A 13273-nucleotide genomic window follows, 5' to 3' on the forward strand; every position below is an offset into this window, starting at 1 on the left:
GAAATATCTGTACTTTGTTTGGCTTCCATAATTGTTTGACTCCCTTAATTGTTTGACTCCATTAATTGTTTGACTCCCGAATTGTTTATTTGATATTTGTGTGAGTGGTGTCAATTATTGAAATTATTTTCGTAGTAAATAATTGTCAATCTCTAACGGTTGTTTGTTTCCCCTGGAAATCCATGGCTCTTCACTTTCCTTCTATAAGATCCTAATTAGGCTGGCAAGGGATTTATATCACAAAGTCCAGGCCTTTACAACCGCCATGGCCTACGATGAATCGCAGGAGCTTAATTTCCTGGCGTGCAAATGCACAAGTTCTGAAGGATACTTTCAGACCAGCAGTTTGTATGACCGAGAGAACCTCATCTGCATCCTGCACGTGCGAATCCAGATCTTTAATAAAGATGATAACATCGTCCAAGTAAGCCATAGCATTATGCCCAAGCACAGGTGTGAGACTGTGATTCACCACCATCAGGACACTTTTACAGCTTAGGACCCAAATTCGCCGCAAACAGAGAAAAGCTCGGGAAGCAGCCATCCCCTTGGATGGATGGCCCACCTGGTACGATGTCCTCCGTAAACTTCCTGACCTCTCGTATGCCTATGGGAAAGGGTCGCGGAAAAGGGACGTGATTGCTGCCGTATCATCATTGGGTATAACTTTGCTTGGGAGCAACGTCCTTGTGCAATATGCAGAAGACCCGACAGCCGCACCCTTGTCCACTACCTCCTAAGATGTCCCCACACACAACGCTTCCGCCTGCTGGACCACCACTCCACGACCCCCTGACGGAGACACGATGATCCTACCCACACTGGCCAAATATTATGTAAATAATATTGATGAAGTGTTCAAGGAATATTCTTTTTTTCCTTAGTCTTCAGTAAGCACCTTTATAATATTTATGTATACTTGTGACACTTGCCAGATGCCTCTGGTGTTATTGTATAGGGGTACCTAATGACATCACTAGGATCCCTCTTCCTCTATCAAGGAATAAATATTGAAATCGAAATTGAATTAAACTTTTACCTTCGTCTAACCAACACAAGCAACAGAGAGATTGAGCACATCTCACCTCAGCATTTAACACGAAAATTCCTTGTTTCTTTTATCAAAAGCGCAGTGCGAGATGAAACAAGTGTCGTTATCAAATCTATTTCACCGAAGCGTTGTCCCCTTATCAGAAACTGAAGGCTGATGCTTTGAACTGCTGGAGCTTATATTCGGTTATTCACTTGCTGTTAGACCTATAATTTCTTTGGTATACTCTTTACTTATGAAACAATGATTGTATGTGTATGTGTGTGTGTGCTATCTGAAAGAACGGATTATGAAACTGTTTGTCGTGCAGTTCATCGAACATTTCGTGTATATAGTTAGAAGTTACAGGGACATACCATTACCCACAACTATTTTGTATGTTTTAGTTTACTTTACTTGTAGTATTTTTTTTTACTTATTTACTCGTGGTTTACCCTCTGTTTTTTGTGTTACTGGTTGAATCAGTGAACTCTTATTAATGTTTGTTGTTTAAGAGCATTTGCATTTGGTCTATTTTATGTGAAATTTTAGTGTTAACTCTGTATTCAAAATTTGTGGTCGATAAAATATCTATCAATCTATCTATAAATATCAATCTGTGTGAGTGTGTGTGTGTGTGTGTGTGTGTGTAATGTTTGTCTTTCAGTCTCAGACCAAAACATCCAAGCCAGTAGAATAACATACACATAGCAGTAACTAGAGGAGCAAGTGTACTGTACACTCACATAAGTTGACCCGCCCTACAGTATTCAAATTAAGATTAAGACCTGATCCAACAGAGGTCACGGTCACAAAGGGAAACAAAAATTCTCCTCACCGTGTTATGAGTCAACCGGCATCATGACCTTGTTCATTCAAGAAACTGCCCTCCAACCAGTACTCCTGACAACTGACCAAACACACTGGTCTAGACACACACAGTTTAGTGTTAAGAGAGGACATTTGAAAGCCTGAGACCTCCAATATAAGAGGCTTATAGCTCCTTCAGGGGGTCATAACCGTGAAGGGGCCAGCAACACTTGCTCCCCAATCCCACCTGTCGTCTCACCAGCTGCATAGGAGAAGACGGACAATAAGTGCAACGAGGTCTTAGCCCAGTCCATGGACAATGTGCCATCTACTCATCTTGTCAATGTAAATGTTGGCTGTGTAGACAGTTGCAGTGCGGTGACCCTGAACCTCCTCAACGATCGACATAGTGGAAGTGCCTACTTACTTGTTAGGTAATAGGATATATCATAATCTACGGTATAATATGTACAAGTCCCACATTACCCCCCCCCCCCGTTGAACTAGGAAATTATAGCTGTAATATGCATTGTTGTTTTATATACTACACTTTGTTACATATGGCTATGTATTTACATACCGTAAATATGTGCCATATGTTCTTTTATATCAGTCACCATTGTAGGAGCGGTTTGGTTTTCTATGTAAGATGTTGTTGAGGCTTCCTATGAGATCGCCATGTTGATTGCAAAGAACAAGAAGAGCCATAACATCGGAGAGTTTCTCATAAAACCAAGCATACTCCGTGCAGCAGAACTCGTTCTGAGGAAAGATAGTGCAAACAAGCTTTCCCAAATTTCACTATCAAACGATACAGTCAAGGGAAGGATAGATGAATTGTCTCAAGACATCAAAGGTCAAATTCTCAACCAAGTAAGAGATTCTCCTGTTTTTGTCATCCAGTGTGACGAAACGATTGATATCGCTCAGTGTACTCAGCTACTGATGTATGCTCGTTTCGTGTCAGGCAACAGTGTAAAACAGGAATGCTGTTCTGTCACCCCATGGAAAGTTGTACAACAGCAGCAGCTATTTTTCATGATGTATCAAACTTCTTTCAGGAAAACCAACTTTCGTGGGACTCGCTGATAGGGGTGTGCACTGATGGAGCTCCAGCCATGCTTGTTCTGCAGTCTGGATTCATTACAGTGGTGAAAGAAAAAAATCCGTCTGTTGTAGGTACACACTGCATACTTCATCGTGAATCCTTAGTATCCAGAACTTTACCTGCTGAAATGAGAGATGTCCTGAACGTGGCTATCAAAGAAGTCAACATTATCAAAGCTGGAGCCTTAAACAGTCGTCTCTTCAAACTGCTGTGTAAGGAATTGGAATCTGAACATGAAACCTTGCTTTTTTACACGAACGTATGATGGCCTATCAAAGTGGAACATGCTTGGACGGCTTTATGAACTACGAGAAGAAGTAGCAATATTTCTTGATTCGAAGCAGAAGGCAGATCTCCATGACAAGTTCCAGTCTGAAGGCTTTCAGCTATCTCTAGCTTACCTGGTGGATATCTTCGAAGCGTTGAATGCTCTCAACCTTAAACTACAAGGGAAAAACATCAACATCATCATGCACCACGACACCATTCGAACCTTCATGGCCAAAGTCGACCTCTGGAAGTGTCGAATTCAGCAGGGAAATACAGCCAGTTTTAGTAACTTGGATTCTGCTCTCATTCACGGTAACCTTGATTCTGAGTTAAAGAAACAAATAATCACTCATCTAACTGACTTGAAAACAAAATTCATCAGATACTTTCCAGAGATAGATGAGCAGCGTGAAGCATGGAAATTCATCAGGAACCCATTTCAATGTGAAGTAGCTGATGTTTCGGATGAAGTGCAAGAGGAGTTCCTTGAGTTGAAGTTCAACTCCACAGCTAAGGAAGATTTCAAAGAACTGGATCTTGAGACGTTCCGGGTCAAGTACCTTCCTGTTTACCCTCTGATCTCACATCAGGCTCTTCGGATTCTAACTATGCTCGGGTCGACGTGTCTTTGTGAAGCTGCATTTTCCACGCTCGTTGCTGTCAAGACCAAGTACAGAAATAGGCTGAACGTTGAAAGGGATTTACGTTGTGCACTCTCTGGCATTCAACCACGCATTCAAGATCTAGTAGGTAAGAAGCAGTGTCAAGTATCTCACTAATTAATGCTCAATAAATAGACTAAAAACACAATATTTTTCATTTTTCTTTAAAATCTGGGAGGGAATTTTATTCATAGATGCAAGGGGAGGGAAGGACCAATTCCTAGAGGGGGCGTGGTAGTAAAAAGGTTAAGAACCACTGGTCTAGAAGATGTAAACAGAGAATCCAGATGCCAGATGAACAACGATGTTAGATAAATCCGACTGTGAGCAAACTTTAGGAGAAATGATAAAGAGGAATCTTAAGCTAAGTAAACAATGTGTATTTGCTCGAAACAAGGCGAATAAAGTAATTGGGTTCATACAAAGGAGAATTCGTTACAAGGCTAGGTCGTTACAAGACAGGTCGTTTGACCTGTGCCCACCCGGGCATAGGTCAAACGACCCACAACGGGGCCTGGGGGGCGAAAAAAAAGAGCAGAAAGAAATTGAAAATAGAGAAGAAAAAGGTTATACTGTGTTAATCTACACCACGAAGATGCTGGAAAACCAGCTTTTTAAAGTGAGACAGATTGTATAAGTATGGAAACACAGAAGAAGGCACAGCATTCCACAATTTGGCTGTGTGAGGAAAGAAGGAGGTACTGTAACGGGTTATTCTCGTGTGACCGACATCCACAGAGAAACGGTGGGCACCGCGGGCAAGACGTGTGTTACGAGCCTACGGCCTTGCCAGCGGTACACAGGATGCCAAATCCACCGAACATTGCCAGTGAAAGTACCTGTAAAAGAGAGAGAGTGAAGCAACATTGCGGCGAAGAGAAAGGGAAGAGAGATTGTCGACTAAAGGAGGAGAGTTAATAAGACGAAATGCCTTTGATTCCACCCTATCTAATAGTTGGACAGAAGAAGAGCCACCCCAGAAATGAGAGCAGTACTCCAAGTTAGGACGAATGAATCCCTTATATACTTGGAGCAACTGCTCTGGAGTGAAGTAGCTACGGCATCTATATATCATTCCCAACTTTCGGGAGGCAGCTTTAGCTATATTAACGATGTGTGATTTCCAGGACATATTGGAGAAAATGGTGAGGCCTAACATATTTGTTTCAGAATTTGGCAGGATGATAGCGTCCTGAAATGTAATTGGTGGGAGATAGTCTAATTTACAAAATGTAATTGGTAAATATTGAGTTTTATTACTATTGAACTTAACCAAGTTTGTACCTTCCCATTCAGAGATGCTGCACAGATCCGCATTGATAGAAGTAATGATATCAGTTCGAGAAACAGATCTAGTTTGAGAGTTAGGAGGAAGGGAAAAATGTGAAGAAGAATGAAGAGTGGAATCATCAGCGTAAAAATGGATATAATTAGTTGTAGCGTGAAGTAAATCAATGATAAAAAGAAGGAAGAGTGTAGGTAAAAGAACAGAACCCCGTGGGACACCAGAATTGGTAGAGAAAGAGTGAGAGATCGATCCCTCGACAACAACTGCCATGGATCGGTTCTCATGGAAGCTATAGATGAGAAAACAAAGGGGGGGGGGGGAGAGAAACCTCTTAAGGGTGTAACAATATCACAAATTCACAAATTACACTTTGTACTATAGGTCCAGGAATTGATCCCACCAAATTATCACCTCATTACTATGGGGTATATTGAAATACATACAGTAGTTTTAATAACAATATCTTAACAAATAATCAATAAAATAAATATATCAGTATGTTACAAAAATAAACAAATACAAGTTAAATCTGATCAAATAAATCTCAACCGAGTGACAAAATAATGAACACAAAAGTAAAGAGTTATTTAGTCTAGAAACTACGATGAACAACGTGGTCTATCCACCACACGAAACCTCATAAATAAGTAAGTTATTTTCCGTGGAACTCCAAAATATTATTAACAATAATCTTTCACAAATAATACTTTACTTGGTGTTATAAAAGTCGAGCAAGGTTTACACGTTATACCACTAGAAACATACTGTACAATAAGAAAGGAGATACTCTGTACTTAACTAAACACTGCCGGGCCCATACTAAAGTAAACAAAGCGAGCCGACGCGGCAGAAATGACGTCACAAACAAAAATAGTTCACGTTGCGAATCCACAACCAACGATGGAACGCTCACTCGTAACATCTCCCACCATAATTTAAAAGTTTAAGAAGCTCTAAATAACTTTTGCTCAACACGAGATAGAGTGTCGGCAATAATATTATCACAGCCCTTTATGTGTTTGATTTCTATATTATAGGGTTGAAGAGCTAATGACCACTGTAACAGTCTTTGATTCTTATTTCTCATATTATGAACAAACTGAAGTGGATTATGATCTGTATAAACTATCACTGGGTAAGGTGATCCACTTACATACACCTCAATCTTTTCCAGAGCTAACAAAAGGGCCAATGCTTCTTTTTCTATTGTGGCCTATCCACGTTGATGCTTTTTCAGTTTGGCCGAGAAATAACAGTTCGGGTGCAATATTCCATCTTTTCCTTTTTGCATTAACACAGCACCAACTCCTGTGTCACACGCATCCGATTGTATCATAAATTGTTTCTTAAAATCTGGGAGTTGTAGTACAGGTGCCGTTGCCAACAACCCACGAACCTTTTCGAATGCTGTCTGGCATTCATCAGTCCACACAAACTTTATTTTTGGACTGACGAAATCTGTCATGGGAGTGACCACCATGGCAAAATTTTGACAAAACCTCCTGTAGAATCCAACCATCCCGAGAAATCTTCTGAGAGCCTTTCGAGTGTGAGGTGCAGGTAGACTGAGAATATCGACAACCTTGGCATCAATTGGAGCAATTTTCCTTTGTCCAATGACATGACCAAGGAAGATTAAGGTGGCATGTCCGAATTCACTCTTGGGTAGGTTTATGGTGAAGTTGAACTCTGCAAGACGATTGAAGAGTTCACGGAGTCGGACAATGTGTTGTACCCATGTGTCACCGATGACGACCAGATCATCTAGATAGGCGTACACTCCAGGCAGGCCTGACGTCACTGTATGCATCGCTCGCTGAAATGTTGCTGGTGCTCCTTTGAGGCCGAAGGGCATAACTTTGTATTGCCACAGCCCCTCCGCAGTGACAAAAGCTGAAATCTGCTTTGCTTCTTCCGAGAGTTTGATTTGGTAGTAGCCTTTGAGAAGATCCAGCTTGGTGACAAATGATGCTTGACCCACACTATCGATGATATCGTCGATGCGCAGCAATGGATATGCATCAGCACGTGTCACCAGGTTGACCCTCCTGTAGTCAGTACACATGCGAACACTTCCGTCGGGTTTAGGCACCAGCACACAGGGTGACGCCCATGCACTATTGCTCTTCTCCACTAGGTCATGTTCCAGTAGATACTCCACCTCCTGCTTCAGCTTCTCCCGCTTATCAGGGCTCATTCGGTAGGGTGCTTGCTTGATGGGAGATGTGTCAGGCAGCAGTACCAAGTTGTGCTCCAGCAGAGAACACTGTCGTGGCACATCGTCAAAGAGTGGCTTGAACTCCTGCAGCTGTTGCACCACATCGTGAGATTGCTGTTGTGAAAGATGGGATACTTTAGAGGTAGGGTCACACAATATACTGGAATTACAGATTTTTATGGGGACATCCACTTGGAAATCAGTGTCTGGGATCACCTCCTCTCCTGTTACCGAACAAACCACTTCACTCCTACCAAAATACGGTTTCAACCTGTTGATATGAATCAACCTCTCCAATTTTCTCTTGTCTGGAGTCGCTATGACATAGTTGAGGTCATTTAATTTCTTAACTATAGTGAATGGACGCTCATATTTAGCTTGAAGGGGATTTCTATACAGGGGTATAAGTGCTAAAACCCTTTCTCCAGGCTTAAATTCTCTAGCTTGACAATGCTCATCATATTGCTTTTTCATTTTCACCTGTACTTCTGACAGATTTTCACGAGCAATCTCACCTACTCTCTTCAGTTTCTCTTTAAACTTCTCTACATACACTGACAAAGGGACTTTTATTTGATTACTTATCCAACTTTCCTTCAACACAGTCATAGAACCTCTTACAGCATGACCAAAAATCATTTCAAAGGGACTGAATCCTGGGGAATCTTGGGGACTCTCTCTTATGGCAAACAACATAAGTGGTACTCCTTCATCCCAATCCTTATCAGACTCCATACAGTATTTCATAAGCATTGATTTAAAAGTCTGGTGGAACTTCTCTAGGGTACCTTGGGTTTGAGGGTGGTACGCAGAAGCTAAGTATTGTTTAATACCCAATTCATTCATCACCTGCTGGAAAAGGAAAGAAGTGAAGTTAGTACCCTGATCCGACTGTACATTTCTAGGAATGCCATATTTAGTGAAGAAGTTAGTCAGAGCCTTTACCACACTCTTTGCTTTGATGTTTCGCAATGGTATAGCCTCTGGGTACCTGGTGGTAGTACACATGATTGTTAACAAATATTGGTGGCCACATCGAGTTTTTGGGAGAGGACCTACACAATCAATTAAAACCCTGCTAAATGGCTCATTTACCACAGGAATGGGTTTTAGGGGAGCAGGTTTTATGTCCTGATTCGGTTTACCAGCCATCTGATATTCATGGCAAGTTCTACAGTATCTGGCAACATCACCTTTCATTCCAGGCCAGTAAAAATGAGACAAAATCTTTTTGTATGTTTTCCTAACTCCTAAATGTTCTCCCAAAAAGTCGTGTGGTAATTTCAAGATATCTCCCCTCTGACAACTGGGAATCACAACCTGGTGCACAACATTCCACTCATCAGCAGGATCAGATACAGATCTCAACTTCCTCATAAGTAACCCTGAATCCATGTAGTAACAAACAGGCAAGCGAACGGCTTCTTCAATATCCACAGCCTTCCTACATAGTTCAGCTAATTCGGAGTCACTGTGCTGATCATCTATCAGTTTTTTCTTAGTGACAGGTACTTTCTGAATGGTAATGTTGTCGCCAGAAGAGAGATCAGCTTCAGATTTTGGGGAAAGAATGTTAACTGAATCTTTAGCTTCACTCACATCTCTCCCACCAATGTCACTATCAAATGAATCATCCTGACTGTCAAACAGATTCTCAATACCTAAATTATTGTCATCATTGCCAGGTGCACTGCTATCAGTAATACAGAGCTTAGGGTCAACTGAAGGAACGGTCTGTACTCTATTCCGAAGAGTCTGGCTCCTTGTAACTGCACATAAAGGAAATATATCAGGGTATTCTTCTTCAATTAAACCAGTATTATTCTCCTCCGTAGGAGTCGAAGATACCACAGGATCTGGCACCACACTGGCTCCTGCAATATCATTACCCAGCAAAAAAGTAACCCCTGTCACAGGAAGAGAATCTTGAACACCAATAGTCACCCAACCAGTCACAAGTGGAGTTCTTAAAAACACCCTACACAAAGGAACAGTGATCACTCCACCGACACCCTTAAGCACCAAATGCTCTCCAGTATAGGAATCTTCCACGCAGGGAACAGATCCTTTCAACAGAATACTGTGAGAAGCAGCAGTGTCACGCAAAATCTTCGCAGGGTACTGATCACCTGATTCCTCAACTGCAACTGAACCATCAAACATGAAACGTTCAAAAGAATCCTCATTTGGGCGATTTCTCACTAAAGTTTTGTCAAACTTCTCCAGAGGTTCGAATGAGTGCACTGGTTCTTCCTTCTTTGCTTCCAATTTCGGGCAATTCACAATCACATGACCTGGTTTCTTACAGTAAAAACAGACAAATGCTTTAGTCTTGGCATAGGTCTTGAAAAGCTCACCTGAGTTTCCACGAAAATTTACTTTACTAGAAGAAGCAGTACTACTATCCTGCCTACCACCCTTTTCCCTGGCTACAAAACCCTTTCCACCTGAATGATTTTGAGATTTAACAGGATGCCTTTTGTGAGTAAGGGCATAGCTATCAGCTAATGCCGCAGTTTTATGAACATTACAAATAATTCTCTCTCCTAAGTACAATTGTATATCTCTTGGAGTGGCTCTTTTGAACTGTTCTAAAATCATCAACTCAACAAGATCCTCAAAAGTTTCTACCTTGCTAGACTTTATCCACCTTCCACACATTTTACTCAATGAATAAACAAATTTTATATGCGACTGTGCATCAGTCTTTCTCATAGTCCTAAATTTCACTCTATATGTTTCAGGAATGAGTTCATATGCCTTATTAATTTGTTCTTTCACTAACTTATAACTACGACAAACCTCACTTGACAAAGACAGAAATGCTGAATGAGCTGACCCAGTGAACACACCTTGAATCATAGCAATCCACGACTCTTCAGGCCACTGAAAAGACTTTGCAATCTTCTCACACTGCATGAAAAATTCTTCTGGATCCTCCTCGTCAAAAGCAGGAACAAGTCTCAAATGTTTTGTCACATCAAACAATTTTGTCTCAGATTCTAAAGACAATGCCTGTAAGTCTTGTCTTCTACTGCTAATCTGTGCTAATGCTAATTCATAAGAACATAAGAACATAAGAAAATAAGGAGTCTGCAATAGGCCGGTTGGCCTGTGCATGGCAGCTCCTGTCGAGAGTTACTACCACTCTCTATCATCCATGAACCTATCTACCCTCCTTTTGAAACTTTCCAGAGTTCCCGCACTTACTACAAAGTTGCTAAGCTTGTTCCACTCGTCCACCACCCTATTTGTGAACCAGTTTCTTCCTATCTCCCTCCTAAACCTAAACTTATCCAACTTGAATCCGTTGCTCCGAGTCCTATCCTGCTCGGATATTATAAGAACTTTATCTATATCCCCTTTATTGATTCATTTCACCCACTTAAATACTTCTATCATATCTCCCCGCGCTCTTCGTCTTCATGCTGCCTTTCACCCTCTCTTTCCCTTTCTTCTCTTTCCTTCAAAGTCAACTCATGTTCCATTTCTAACTTTTTGATCTCTACAGCTTCCCTGGGGTCAAATGAACGCAAAGTCAGTGCCCCCTTCGGTAGCACCTCTTCATTTACAAGTTCGGTTAGTACTGCACTTTGAATTTCAGACTTTCTTTGACTACGTCGATACTCAATTTCATATGTATCAGCAAGTTTCATCCAATCATCCTTTCTTAACACACTGTCTTTCAACATTTCTACGAATGGATTTTCAACAAACTCCTCCACATCAAACGTAGCCATGATTAAACAATAAAGATTCCCTATATTTAAATATTCCCAATAGATAATGAGTGAAAAGGGATCTATCCTGGCAAGGTCGCCAATTTTGTTACGACCCTTGGGCCTCTTAAGGGTGTAACAATATCACAAATTCACAAATTACACTTTGTACTATAGGTCCAGGAATTGATCCCACCAAATTATCACTTCATTACTATGGGGTATATTTAAATTCATACAGTAGTTTTAATAACAATATATTAACAAATAATCAATAAAATAAATATATCAGTATGTACAAAAATAAACAAATACAAGCTAAATCTGATCAAATAAATGACTCAACCGAGTGACAAAATAATGAACACAAAAGTAAAGACTTATTTAGTCTAGAAACTATGATGAACAACGTGGTCTATCCACCACACGAAACCTCATAAATAAGTAAGTTATTTTCCGTGGAACTCCAAAATAAAATTAACAATAATCTTTCACAAATAATACTTTACTTGGTGTTATAAAAGTCGAGCAAGGTTTACACGTTATACCACTAGAAACATACTGTACAATAAGAAAGGAAATACTCTGTACTTAACTTAACACTGCTGGGCCCATACTAAAGTAAACAAAGCGAGCGGAAGCGGCAGAAATGACGTCACAAACAAAAGACGTTCACGTTGCGAATCCACAACCAACGATGAAACGCTCACTCATAACAACACCAACGTCCTGATTTCATCCATTTATTTCTCCTACTCCTACTGTTTGCGTAGTAGACATTTAAGTTAATCGTCATCTGAGCCCCACTCTTTGACGCGTTTAGGTTTTAACTCCCTGCCTAATTTAGTTTTGTCATTATCCCTAGAAATATTTCTCTGTAACCTTTCATTTTGTTTACCCGCTCCCACTGCAGTCTTCACTCCCGTGCTCATATTTTCCCCTAGCAGTTTAAAGACTTCGCCATCTTTTGACCTGCCCTCTCGAGAGAGTCAGCCAGGGTTGCCACCCCATCCCTAGACAGATGTACCCCATCCCTAGCATATAGGTCCCTTCTGCCGTAAAAGTTGTCCCAGTTGTCAACGAATGTGACTGATATTGACTCTGTCAAGACGGCCGTTGACACCCTCCTTATAATAACTAAACCTTCAGCAAAACGTAACTAGAAAAATTTACAGTGTAAACAGATTGTCACTTGTTACGTAATTGGGCATGAGTTTTACAAGGTATTATAACTAAATCATTTCAACCAAAAATCCCCTAGACACCCACAGGTAAAGAAATTATTAATTTTTTTAAATTAAAACGAAAGTAAAGGTTAAAGTAAAGTAACTTAAAACCTTTGCCCTCTTGATTGTTTAGTTTCCGCAATAATAATAATAAGTAATAACATATTCCTAGACAACTAAGCTAAATTAAGATAACAATTCTCTGGTGGCGTCTTACACACACACACACACACACACTGCAGCCGCATATAAGACCAAGTTAGCCATGTATCAATCTTTACATCAATTACCACATAAATTGCTTATTAATCATCCCATCAATCATGACCAAAATAAATCATCAATCAATTAATCACTATCAATCAGCCCATCAACAACTCATCAATCACCCATCAATTAATCCATAAATCACCTAGAAATCACCCATTAACCACCCAGTTAACCACACATCAATCACTCCGTCAACCACCTCATTAATCTCCCCATCAACTACCTCTTCAATCTCCCACCAAACACCATATCAAACATCCTCCAATCACCCATCAATCATTCATCAATTTCCCAATCCATGACCCCATCAATCACCACATCAATCTTATATTAAGTACCCCATCAATCACCCTATCTGACCTTCAACAGGGATCCAATTAAAATCATGATTGACCAATTAGAATTCACTTGTTGGAACTAGTGAATGTAATTAATAACTTCTGTTGTATGATTTAATCGTATAGGCTGGTTGGTACTGTTGGAACTATTGGCTCTATTCAAACTGTTAGAACTATTGACACTTGGTTCTTTTGATGTTAGACTCATTGGGCGGCAGGATTCTGGTTGTACACCTGTTTTTAATGACATGTTAAACAACTTTGCTGAGGGCATACTAAGCTCTTCCTTACATTCCTTTAATACTCTGGCAAATATCTCATCGGGACCAGGTGA

This window comes from Homarus americanus, unplaced genomic scaffold, assembly GCF_018991925.1.
Source record: "Homarus americanus isolate GMGI-L3 unplaced genomic scaffold, GMGI_Hamer_2.0 scaffold18703, whole genome shotgun sequence".
NCBI classification, from domain to species: domain Eukaryota; kingdom Metazoa; phylum Arthropoda; class Malacostraca; order Decapoda; family Nephropidae; genus Homarus; species Homarus americanus.